The 13,454-nt window shown below is 44.3% G+C and overlaps 1 protein-coding gene across 2 annotated transcripts in view; it reads left to right on the top strand.

Moving 5' to 3' along the window:
- Window positions 1-13,454, top strand: part of lingo2 (leucine rich repeat and Ig domain containing 2) — a 203,296-nt gene that overhangs the window by 115,850 nt on the left and 73,992 nt on the right. For both annotated transcript variants that reach the window (XM_070962111.1, XM_070962110.1), the window contains exon 4: window positions 5,620-5,706. The gene's annotated coding sequence lies outside the window, so the exon portion shown is untranslated. The remainder of the gene's footprint in view (window positions 1-5,619; window positions 5,707-13,454) is intronic.

Genomic DNA, 13,454 nt, shown 5'->3' with positions numbered 1-13,454 from the left:
ATGTAGAATGGACTCTTTGGTTGTGCCTCAATGATTGTAGGCACTTAAGCCCCCACGCCATGTCAAGGCAGAGTCCGTGTGTTTTTTTATTTTATTTTATTTTATTTTATTTTATTTTATTTTATTTTATTTATTTAATGCTCACTATATCTACATGCTACAACTATTCAGAGCTGTGTCATGGAACATTGAGGTTGTGGCTCCATGATTGTAGGAACTTAAGCCCCCATGCCACGTCAAGGCAGAGTTCTTGTGGGGGTTTTTCTTTTGTTTTTGTTTTTCTTTAAGACAGACTATAAGTATATACAACTATGTAATGGAAAAAAGGATAACAAAAAACAGGATGCCACCTAGTGGTCTTACACTGCCTGTATGGAAAAAAGGATAACAAAAAACAGGGTGCCACCTAGTGGTCTTACACTCCCTGTATGGAAAAACTTCCTCTCTAAGTTTTCTTTTCTTAGCGAAGGCCATCAAAGTTCTTGCTGGAATTCCAGCTTGCTGGCAGGCCTTCACATAGAGGCTGCAGTCCTCTCTTCTTTTCCCGTCCAGTCAGGGCCACTTCTTGCCCTGACCAGTTCCTTTTGATGTTGGCTGGCAACACCATAGCCCTGGAACTTTCAGGAGCCTGGTCCTCCTCATCCAGCAGCTGGATGTCCTCCGGCTCACTTTCTCCTGCCGGTGGGACCGTCTCTTTCAGTGGTGGCCCTGTTCTCGGGGGACCGACTTTGAAGTCTATGCCAGGACCCAAGCTGTAGAGCTGCATCCCTTTGATGTTGTGTGGGAGGGTGAAGTTCCCGAACACACGGGCCTGCCTCAATGTATTGATTGTGCAGGGGCAGGTCCAGTACAGTGTCAGGAGGGCCTCAAACTCAACAAACGTGCCGTTCTGGATAAGGGCAACAAAGCTGATGAAAGCCAGCAGTTTCAGTCTTTTGTCTTGTCTGAGGACCTCTGGTAGCCAGGGCATGCCCGGTAGCAGTCCATGTTGCTGTCAAACACCAACTCCCAATCCACAATGAACTGGATGATGGAGTTGAGAAGAGTGAGGGTCACGGGCATGGTCCTTTGAGCAGGATTTTCAAACAGTTCAACAAAGGAGTGTTTGTCCCAGTTGACCCTCCTGATCTTCCCCTCATAGAATCACAGCCTGGGGAACCATCTGATCTTCATGGATGCCAGTCCCTCATTGAGGAGAACGGAAAAGTCCATCCCCAAGTTGGTCAGCATGGCATGGGCCCTCTGCAAGACACATGGGAATCTGAAGTGGCCCATGCGGTCAGCCACCAATTTGGTGAAGTCTTTGTATAGCATTGCGTCAACCACCATCATTGGCTTGGCCTGGTCTTTGAGCATGTCAATGGGTATGTCCGTGTTCCTCCTGTACATGTCCTTGATTAGGATCATTACAAGCTCCTTCCCAATCACTGCTGGGCAGCGGACAATGAGTCAGCAAAGAGGAACATGCGTTCCACCCTATCCTGCTGCTTCATCTCCTTCATGAAGTGCCAAAGTGGCAGAGGGGCCATGCCAGCACTGGCACTGGAGTGTGGAGCCAGCCCAAGGAATCCCCGAGTCTTTGTCTTACTGTGTATGTTTGTCGAATTGGTACCCAGGCTCACGCTGTACTGCCTGGAGTTGGCACAGCGTGGCTGCCCGTGGAAGAACTCCTCCAGGGCGATCTCAGATTGAAATGCCATCCAGGCAGGATCATACCCACCTTTGTGAGCGTGGCAGATGTGCAGGTTACGCAGTAATCCTACGCATGATCCTCAGTTTTGATGACCCCAAGAAAAGGTGGTGTATTCCTGGGGAGATTGAGTAGAGGGACCTCATCTCATGGGTAGGGAAGATAAATGTTGGCACACACAAGGCACACTCCATCACAGCTTATCCCCTTCTGGGCCAGCCCTCTCACCCTGCTATACAACACACCAAAGAATTTTTGGTTACATATATGTATATACATATTCAAACCTGTCATGCATCAATTTGCGTTCTAAAAATAAAAATCCTCTGATCTGAGGTTAAACTCATATGAGACATTTTTGGATTGCGTCGCCCCCGCGAATCAGCCCCACCCCCCACCCAGAACCTGAAGTGTGTGGAAACAAACAGGCTGCACACATGAAATCCAGATATGATGTATTATCATTGATCACAGTACAATGTATATAATATATACATATAGTATACTCTTATGCAGGTTATAAAATAGTTTTACAAATGTTATACAATAAATACCACCCTGAGGGATGCTTGGTGAGAGAGCTCTGAGGCTAGAGAGGAAGGAAACCCCAAATATGAAATATATTAATAAATGAATGACCTTAGGGTCAGGTAAATATTATATTATGCAGAAATGAATAATGATTTTATTAGTTATAATAATTAGGATTAGGGCTATAGTGAGAATAGGGTAAAAATTATAAGGTTGGGGTCAGGGCCCATTTTCAAGGGTTAAGATTAGGAAAAGTATCTGGGCTGGGGTTAAAGAATACTGTGAATTCTTCCTCATAGTGCAGGTGGCTTTTCGCAGGAGAGCCTCTGCATGGTAGAATGAAGCCCCTGGATAACTGTCCACCTGCAAGTCCTGGTGCTGAAAAGGGGGAAATCTGGCCACACTAGAGTTACCAATGATTAAATGCTTTTTTCTCACACACAGACCCCAGTCATGAAGTTTTTTGGAAGTGTTAACATGCCTGGTTGGTCTGCGTGTGGGTGCGTGAGATTTTGAAAGTGATGTGGATTGCTGTGGGGGGACCACAGCTGGCTGCTTGGCCGAACATGTGGTGACCCTCAGGGCATGGAGCTCTGTGACCCCTTACGTGACAGAAGGAGCGTGGAAGTGGATGCTCTGGAAGATGAGCGGAGGCCCATGGGTGTCAGCCTGGGCACAATGGGCTCAGAGCTGGTGCTGGGATGAGGCTTGGAGGTCACAGGCTCCCCCTCTGAAAGCTCCTGGATACACTGGTCCCCCGGGAGAATGCACGGATAGCGTGGAGGAGGGAGAGAAGGAGCTGGAGGAGCCGCTGTGGGATCCCCGATGACATCATCGCCTCTGCCGCTGCTGGTTCTCAGCTGCCGCTGTGGTTTCAGGTCTGAGGAAGCCTCCTTCAGAAGTGTAGCAGACATGGCACTCCGAAAGAAAGGATGGATGGGAAGAGAAGGAGGAGGAGGAAGAGAGGTAAGAGGGGAGGAAGGGGGGGAGGAGGGATGAGGGGAAGAGGAGGGAGGGAGGGGAGTAGGGGAAGAGATGGAGAGAGAAGGAAGGGGAGGTGGGGAAGGAAGAGGAGAAGGAGGGTGAGGAGGAGAAGCAGAGAAGGGGGGAGGAGGGGGGGGAGAAGAAGGATGCTCTTCTGCAGGCTCAGGGAGAACGGGGGACCAATCACCTCCTCTCTGCTCCGTCATGGTGGAGATCGATGCAGACTTGGCTCGATGAGGAGGCGGAGGAGGGGGGAGTGGGTCAGGAATCGGGATCCCAGGAATCGGGGTTGGGAAAATTGGCCAGATTCTGGATTTCTGTGTCAATACTGTCCTCATAATGTTGCCGCAGTATGAGGACAGAAGTGAATTCCCAGTTTTTAGCGTTCCCCTCCAAAAGCATTTTAGTATTCTTATTAGGGGATGCTGGCTTAATAAAGCCTGCTAAATTCTGGGTCGTTTTTTGAATTATAGGAGGTGGGTCAGCCTCCGTGACATTTTTGAGATGGTGGGCTGCTTATTTTATGAATAACACAGACCTTGTTGGTAAAATTGGGGTCTTGAGACTGAACCGTGTTATGAGCAGGAGCGCTCTGCCGGCTGCCCGGTCCGCGGAAAGACTGCTGTCTCTGAGTCTGTCGCTGTTGGTTGCTGCCGTAATAGCGGTTGTCATACCTGCGGTGATAGTTTTCTGCAGGGCCGGGAAACCTCCGTTGAAAGCCGGCAGCGCGACCGTCATTACGCGGCTGCGGTGCCGCTGGAAGACTCGCCTCTGGTGCGCGCCCATAACGGGGTCTGCTGCTGTTAGTCGGGAGAGCTGAGTAGTCACGGTGGTAGTTGGAGTAGCCTCTGGTCACCGAGGCATATGACGGTCTCACCGGAGGAGGCTGGCGGCGGTCACGGTGGGAGTACGGGGATGCTCCTCGCGGCGGGCAGTTGAGGTGCCAGGGCTGCTCACTGTGCTGCTGAAGCCGGCCTCTCCGGTAGCTCGCCTGCGTCCACCCGTCCTTCTCGTCTGAATAGTGCATGGCGTGAGGAGTAGTGTGTGTGAAAAAGAGTAAAAAAAGCCACTAATTTGTGGCGTAAAAAACACTGGCTGTCTTAAGAGTGAAAGAGAAGCAGAAACTTCTTCAGAATAAACACTCGTAGTTTATTAAAAAATCACAAACTCAATGAAACAAGTTAATAAAAGCAATGTTTCGGTCCGGGCTGGACCTTCTTCAGGCTAACTTGTCTCAAAACGAGGTTAAGAGTGTCGGAGCTCAATATCTCTCCGCTGGCATCCTCAGCTGCGAGTGAGTAGAGAGTGGTGGGTTGCCGGTTAGAATTCACATTTTTGGAATGTCCCCTAACGTAGGGTTAGGGGACCATGAAAGCCTTAAATGAATTTCACGGAAGTCCGTCCAATGGTTGAAATTGCCATCCACTATCTAGTAACGCTAGCGTGGCTGAGACTTTGTGCTAAGAGTCAGTTAGTTCGAGTTAGGGCTTTTTAGTATGCACCATTTGTGTCTAATATTGTCATATTAGAATATTGAGAGAACTACATCAACATCAAGGAATTCATTTTTCAATCTGGAATGTCAAAAGCATTTGGCTCATCTGTAATATCAAGGGCAGACAAAAGGAAGATTATTAGAAATTCAACAAAATCACCCGTTCGCAACCCATCAATATTCTGTGGCCATTGTGTGGAACTGGGTTCAGGCTTAACGAGGGGATCCAACGGATAAATGATCAAAAACAGGACAGCTATTGTCCTTGAACTCTTAATGGCGTACTAATAGCGCAGGGTGTCAAGAGTGATTTTAACAAGAGTGTCCTGAGTCAGACTTTTTTTTAATCTCTCTGCCTTTGGACTTGGAGGAGATAACTGTCTCCTCTTTCGCTCGCTCTCTCTGTCTATCTTTTTCTCTCATCATCGCATTACCAACTCAGGCACGCCTTTTGCATAATCACCATCCTCTGTGTTTCCTCCTGCAGTCTGGATAAGGGGACTCATTATCGTGGAGAGTAGAAGACAGGGGCCAGTGTGCATTGCATAGGTCACACTGTTTGCTAGGAACTTGGAAATAAAGATCAGGAACTTCTGCTACAACGATCTTTAAACAAAAAATCTGAGCATATACTGACACTTCAAGGCTTGCTTCAGTTAAAATGAAATGTGTGTGTATATATATATATATATATATATGTATATATCTCTTGTGATTTACTTCATGTGGTTTGAAAACTTCTGCGCAGTCACTGTCCCTGCTTCGATTCCTCGTCTCTTCCACATCTATCTATTTCCAAGCGCTGTGTTCTCAAGATGTTTGAAATCGTAATCTTTATGTATTGATCCTCATTGTGGCTTTTAAGCTTACCCATAATTTCTCTTCTCATTTCTACTTCTTCCCTCTCCTCTCCCTTTAGATAAAAGAGCGAAAATAGGGACGACCACAGCAAAAGAAGAGAGAAAAGAATAGGCCATGGCTGAGGGGATGATTGCTTCTCAAAGTGGTAAGCATCAGACATTTACAGTCTCTTAGCTGTTTTGTTGCAGAGACTTGTGTGTTCATTTTGGACGATTTCATTACTTTTGCGTCAGTCCTGGTGCCTTTATGGTAGAGAGAAATGGACAAATAGCTTAAGCATGAAAAAAAGCCCTCTCTGTGGTCTCCGTGTGGTCAGGCTGACATGATTATATTACTCAATACCTGCAACCATCTTGAACGTCAGTGTGTGGTTCTCATTCAGCCATTTCTGCCTTTTTTTTCCAGCGTTGCACTTTTTTTTCTTCATTTGTGCTAAATGCAGACAGTGAGAAAAGTCTAACCATTACTTCTCCAATCAAGGACCCTTTTTGAACACATAAGTATGCCATTACCTTCTAAATCAATGGGATTAATTGTGAAGGCCTTTGTCAGACTCCACTTTTATCCAGATATACGCTTTTTGTGATGTGGTGCTAAACCTGCTCAGGTCTTCCAGATTCATTGGCTTTGTGTTCCAGGTGTCACAGAGTTGCAGTGTTGAGTCAGTGTCCTTTGTTGCAACCTCGCTGACACTCAAATCATTGTTGAATAATGATCTGATCCCCTATCAATGCAGCCGGGACAAGCAGGTCGTAACAGCGGGATGGGTGCCATCTAAGGACAATGTTTCACATTGTCACCCTGGATTTTCTTTCACACTGGAAGCATCCTTTCAATTTACAATGACTGCCAAGTACAGCAAGTGCTATGTATATAACTTGACGTGTTCCTTTCAGATTATAATAGAAGGCATTTGGGGGGTGTATATTTAACTGCTTATTCATGTGTATCACATAATTGAGTTTAAGATTTTTCCTGTAAGTTAAAGCTGTACTTACTGACATTCACCTCATGGTTTTTACTGCATATTAAGATCAAGTATGTGTGACATGTCAGAGATGCACATGTGTATTCTAAACCAAAGAACAAGATCACCTGCTCTTTTAATGGACTACCCTTTCCCTGTGAATCCAGGGCAAAGCTGATCCCTCATTAATCTCAGTTTTTAATGCCTCTTCAGATTTTAAGGTATGAGGAATAGCAGTTGAAGGGGGGAGGAAGCCATTGCAGATACATTTTAAACCCTGATAACATTAGGACATGAATCCTGCAAAGGTGGTTGCAGCTGGATATTTGTGGTGGTTGGTGGTTTTTGTAATTAGGATGAGCAGCTGGTGTGCGATTTTCTTGTGCTGATGTTCCCTGCACAACACATCACTGTAGATTGAAGGTAAATGCATGAAGGGCAGTGGCTGCCATCCGTATATGTCACATGTAATCTTATTTAAACCCTCTTGATGTCAGCCGCACTGTGCATTACACTGTGAAACATCACCAAACAATGCATCCTCTTCAGACACGTTTGTTTTACCAGGCATGTTGAGCGCAGATCCATCATTTCTTAAACCTATTCCAGCATTCGTGGAACATAAAGATCATCTTGACAAGAGTTTTAATTTACAAGTCAAACTCTAGTTGACTTCATCTGCCAGTAGCCAAGCTTTTGTCAGATTTTAAATTGCATGTGTGAGTGTCTACATTTCTAAGTGTGTGTGCATGTGTTTGTGCAGGCATCTGTGGTGAGCACACGCATACTCCTGTGTATGTTTGTGCGCCCAAACTTGAGCGCACGCATGACTGTGTAGGCGAGTGCGTCTGTGTTTGCGGGAGAGAAAGCGATAGGGAAGCAGCAGAGGTGATGTTGTGTGAAGAGACGGGAGGCTGCAGACAGTGTCATTCCCTCAGCATCACCATTAAATCTTAATCTCCTGGCCCCTCATGGGAGGAGCCAGCCGAGCATGGGATTGTGTTTTGCATCTAAATCAAGATGTTGTGTTCCTTCAGAGAGCACTTTATTGAGACAAAGTTTGATGTGTCTGTTCTCAACTTCACATACGTCTGGATGCACAAGCTGATCATCCAGCTGCTGTTGTTTGTGCTAAAGTCTTGTTAAATTCAATTGCCTCGTAACTATAACGTCTCTAGTCAATTAAAAAAAAGGAGAGGAAAGAAAACTCCAAAGAGAGTGTACTTATCAACCAGTGTGTGGAAGTTTCAGCAGGTTGCATCACGGTGCTGAGTTTCAGGGCCAGCCACTACCACCAGCTAAAGGATGTAATTACATGTACGTATTAAGAATGTTCTTTCTTCCTGTAATACTCAGGGATTGACAGTGTTGTTGATCAGTGACTCCAGTGGACTAAAAATCACACAAATATTGGTTCTTGGACTAATATTGTCTTGCATTCCTTATGTACTCGAATCATAGTAGTGAGACCCTGTTTCATCAACATGTTTTAGACTTGAGCTATTGCTCTAACAGCTCTGAAATAGTCGGTGTTGTTTAAATGCTTAATTTAAGAAGCAGTCTGCACTCACGATGAGGAAGACAAACATCAGTCCCACTGATGGTGCTCAGGACTAAGGCTGGCTCCCGTGCAGGATTGAATGTGTTTCTACTGTATGTAACCCGTCCATCGCCCTGTGAACATCCCCCCAGGTGTGATTAATTTACCCAGCGCAGTGCATCAGTCAAGGCACGTCGCATCCCATTAGCTTCACTTTGTTTTGACCTAAACATTCGTCATGTTCTACCGTCTTGCAGCCCTGATTGCAAAAATGGTGGGACGTTGTGTGAAATATAAATTAAACAGAATGTGATAAATTTAGAATCCTTTTTGACATGGACATGAGCTTCATTGATTTTTGTAAATATCTGCTTATTCTGAATTTGATGCAGCGACACGTTTCAAAGACTGGGAAAGATGTGGAATGCTCCGAAAACACCTGTTTGGAACCTTCCACAGGTAAACAGGTTCATTGGTAACACGTGATAGTGTCATGATTGGGTATGAAAGGGGCATCCTGGAAAGGCTCAGGCGTTCACACTTTGTGAACACATGACTGGATAGAGGATATTTCTACATGGGCTCAGGAACACTTTTTGTTTACAAATGGGTGCATTCTGTTTTTATTTACATTTTAAACAGCATCCCAACTTTTTTGGCATCAAGGCGGTAAATCAGTCCTTTCTCCTGCATTATTGTCTGTTTGTCATTTCTGGCAAATGTTCAGCTTCTTGGGAAGAGTCGAGATAAAAAGTAAACACCACCTAGCCCTTATCGCAATGAGGTGTGCTTCCTTCACATCCTCTATCAGCAGGAAATGGCGCGTACCTCTGCACCACCTTCTCATCTTCTCAGGGAGAAGAGGTGAGCGGCAGTCAGGGCACGTTGCATATCACAACGCCTCAGGGGTTACCCCTCAAAAGTCTCACCTGACACGCTTCATTCCCTGCGAGGGTACGCAGAAAAACTGTGACAGAGCTTTTAATTATGTTTCAGTAAAAAATACGAGTGTTTGTCCGGAGGGATTCGAGATTCTGATGCTGACATTTACATACAGAGGACGTTTGGGTTTTTTTTTTTTGTTTGTTTGTTGCTGTTGTTTTTTTCGACAATGAAGTGCTACGTTTTCCCCGACATCAATTGGGTATGGTATTATTAGATCTGGCTGCACACTTTCCGATATGAAAGGGGGAAATAATCTCTCTGAAAGAGGTAGACTCTGACAGCACACTGAGACGTAATGGAAAGCCTGGCTGCTGTTTCAAAGGGAGAACACAGTGAGAAGACTGGTTTAGAGAGCGAAACTTGCTCGCTGCAGAAAAACGACAGGGATAACCCAGCAAGGATGCTCAATTCATTGTGCTGTACCTATAGTTCTGATTTATTATGGATATGATTTCTTTCCATGCAGCTCTTTTCTTGTAGCTGGAAGGCAGAGACTCCCTCTTGATTCTAGGACAGATGTAATTTATTGAAGGATGCAGGGGAGATAATATATAGGAAGAGAAAAGAGTTCCATGCATGCTGTCTTGAAATTTTTACTGTGAAATGTCAGAAATTCTAATTATTGTCCCTGGGTTGATATTGCATGTGTTTTCCTTCATAATGAGACAGACAGTTAGTTTGCTTGTCATGGATGCATTTTTATTTTTTGAAAGACAAATTCATACTAATGGAAAGCACATTGCATTCATCTTGTCTATTATAATTTCTGTGCTGCCCACATGCCTCATTATTCTCAGTAATAGAGTCATATCTCCACAAAGTCTATTGATTCATCATTATTTTCTCAACCCTTCCTTCCAAACATATCATTTCAAGCCTGGCAGTTGCATCGTGAATGATGCCAAATGATGCTGTATTCATGTTGTGCGGATCTGGATTATATTCGCTTCTACCTAGGATGTTGTTATTTGAGGGACAGTATAACATGAATATGCTGCTGCTATTGCAGCAATTTTCTTAATTTGTTCCCAAAAGGTTGAACTTCTCATCAACTCTGAATAGCTGAAATGTTGACTACATTTCACCATATAGCACTATTTTAAAGCAGTATATTCAGTGTCCTGTATCTATATCTCCTTAATGTGCGTTGATTTTTGCACCACCAGCTTCTTCAGGGCAATCCTTTCAGAGGGATTTGTCATCGACACTCGTCATCTCTTATTGTTTCATATGGCTAACCTTCCATTATCCACTGACACTGTCCTCAAAATGCTATTACAGGCTGATTAGGGAAATGCCAGCAATGATCTGAATTTTTGGCCTTGATTAGAGAATATTCACCCCTTTTGTTACTGTCAAGAATGATCAAGAGGAGACAAGATTTGCTAAGTGAGTGAACGTGACTGGGAACGCCATCATCATCATCTCTGTAACACAGCGTCCCCCTCATCTCTGAAAGAACATATTAACATGCTGCCGCGCTGTCATCCCTGGTGCCCTACTTAGACCAGATGGGCCTCATTCAGGTCTTTCACAAAAACACAGGCGTGAAGGGATCTTAAATGTCAGTCTCAATATCACCAAAGCCATAATTAAGAACGAGCTAGCAGAAGGACGTGTGCTTTTGTGCCGCAGTTGTCTCATATCAGGAAGATCACAGGTTGAATTACCAAAACCTTGCATGAGTCCAGCACCAAAATGTTTCGCAAAAAGTCCGATTTGTGTTTTTAGCAAAGTGATTCCATGGCAAATGTCATCTTTACATATGTATGTATACATGTAAATATAATAATATCATGTCTTATAGTAGAAATTCTCCTGCCTAGCCGTCCTACCGACTGACTTTTGTTAATCATCATGTATTATTTCTTTTACAAGATTATAGCTTCTTATATGTGATTAATCAACAATAAATAAGGATATTGACTGATCAAATAATAGATCTGTCAATCATTTATTGTCTCAAAGTATCATAATCATGTTCTATCACTGTACAGACCTGCTCCTGCATCAGTGCTGTCATTTTCATGTGTGTTTTATTTTCATTCCTGGTGATTTCTGTGTTTGGACATTGTTTGCACACAGCTAACTGTCCACTGGGCCACTGACTAAGGTTACCGGGCAATTTGTGCTGCATCTGCACAGCCTCTATAAATGCTAACTGATGCATGATGTGTTGGGCAGGGGGCTTGTAAGGAGATGGTGGGGAGAGCTAACCTTTGAGGACACCAGAGGTGAATGAAAGAGGGTAGGAAGCAGGTGTTTATTAGATGTTCATGTTTAAGGCTTTGTCCTCTCATAAAGCCCACAATTATTGCAAACTGTAATAGCAGCGTGCATGCATTGTGGGAAATCAAAGGCTGTGCTCCCTGTGGCTTTCATCCCCTTGTGTTTGTTTGTTTGCTTTTTTCTGCTGTTTTCCATACAGGAAATGCGAGGCTTCTAATTAAGTCTTGGAGGGGGGAGAATGAGGCATCTTAGTCGGCCAACTGTGAGCGGCTATCGCAAACTCAACTTCGATGTTTAATTTATGTGTGCTCTATTATTTATGGATGCCGTGATCTGTGTGTATATGGGGCTTTATGCAGACTTTGTGTCTGTGCTGTGTTTGTGACTTCGAGAGAAGGAAAGAAAGAAGATTTCTAACATGTGAATCAGAGTATTGAGTGCACAGCCAGATTAAATAGAGTAGGGTCAATATAAATGTAGTCTGTCTGACAGTTCATTCAAAGTGTGTGTCCAAAGGTTGCATGTACAGGACACACACATACACTGCTCTGTCTCCTTTTCCTCCTACAAACATCCTCTAAAACCCTATCTCTACAACCTCTATCAGCAGCAGCAGATGATCGGGGCTGAGAAGGTGGATGGGGTAATAACACCCATGACATCGCTGCCTACAATGGCCAAGAGGACCCTGTTTATGTTCCCTCCACTTCAACCTTTAATGTGCAGCCATGCGGCTCTAACCCACTGAATATTATGCACTAGGCAGAGCCAACTGTGGGCTAAATCCACGCCTCAAAAAATGGCTTGGATCAGCAGGTGTGACTGGAAAGGATAGCCCGAATTTGAAAAGGGGGAATTGCAGGGAAAATAAATATTTCATGGAACATTCTCTCACAACACAGTTGAAAAGGAGTGGGGCCACAGATCAATAGTAGTAAGGGATCTGGCTATGCACAGATACCGTTACTGAGAGAGGGTAATGCAACTTCAAATAGCGAAGGTACTGGTTACATACTTGGGGTTAGGTTTAAAAAGTGTGTATAGAGTGCTGGCTTTTGGTGATAGAAGCATCTGGAATGCTTTGTTTTCCATAACCTTACTCTGTAAACTCTGCTAGTAGAAATGATGCTTACTATAAACATTTTTATGTATATTCCTGAAGAGCTGCAGATCAGTGATAAGCTCTCTGAAGGATATTCATGATGTTTGCATCTACAAAAGCAGAATAAAGACAAGAAGGTAATGAAAACATATCACTAAATTAGTTTATTTGTTGGTCTTTCTAGCCCTTTTATTGCAGGCCCAAATGTTGTTCCATCAGTTTGAAAAAAACCTCAAATCTATCATAAACGTGAAACCAAGAACCTGGCAAATAGTGATGGCGGTTAGTCCACTCATCTCGTCACAGCTGTCATTAGTTAACTCGCCTGCATGGCACAATTTCCCGGATAATATCGGCACAATGAATTAAAGAAGATTACAAGCATATCACAACAATTGATGCATGTTATGCAGCTGTTGACCCCAGAACACTTCCAGCCAAACACAAGCATCAGAGCAGAGCACGTCTTTAGCAGGAGGAGTGAAGCAATAATGCGGATTGAAGTGGACATGCTCGGTCAGCATATATAACGCTGACAACACAGTGAGTGATTTACATTTACAGCAGCACGTCGGAAAACACCAGCACTGTATTTTTTAATAGGATTTTATAAGAATAGACATGATGTTCACTCCAGCTACATGATGGGGTTTCACCCCCAAAAGAGATTCCCGCTGTAACTCTTATGTAAAGAAGCCCTGTGCTGGTGAATGCACTACGACTGGCTGGAAATGCTGATAGGTAAATGACCAGTGGAGCAACCGCAATGAAACAAATAAGCCTATGTCATGCAGGAAATTAGACTGAGAGGAGCAATACTGCACCTAACAAGCTTACAGCACTTTGAATGAGGTGATTGAGAGGGAGGCAGTTTCCTGAGCAGGAGCACTGGACCATCAACCTTCAGTCTCACATATCCTATGGCCCCTGTCCAAGAATCACACACACACACACACACACACACACACACACACACAACAGGTGAGAGGAGGCACTTCAGGGCCTCTGCTTCACTGGAGCTGCTCAGTATCTGACAGAAAAACTGTGGTTGCACTGCATACCAAACATTCAACATGGGATTGTGTGTTACTGGGTTTGCAAATGGTAGCA

Source organism: Chaetodon trifascialis, chromosome 5 (genome assembly GCF_039877785.1).
Source record: "Chaetodon trifascialis isolate fChaTrf1 chromosome 5, fChaTrf1.hap1, whole genome shotgun sequence".
Taxonomy (NCBI): Eukaryota; Metazoa; Chordata; class Actinopteri; order Chaetodontiformes; family Chaetodontidae; genus Chaetodon; species Chaetodon trifascialis.
The sequence above is the reverse complement of the archived record's forward strand: the minus strand, read 5'-3'. Positions and strand labels throughout refer to the sequence as shown.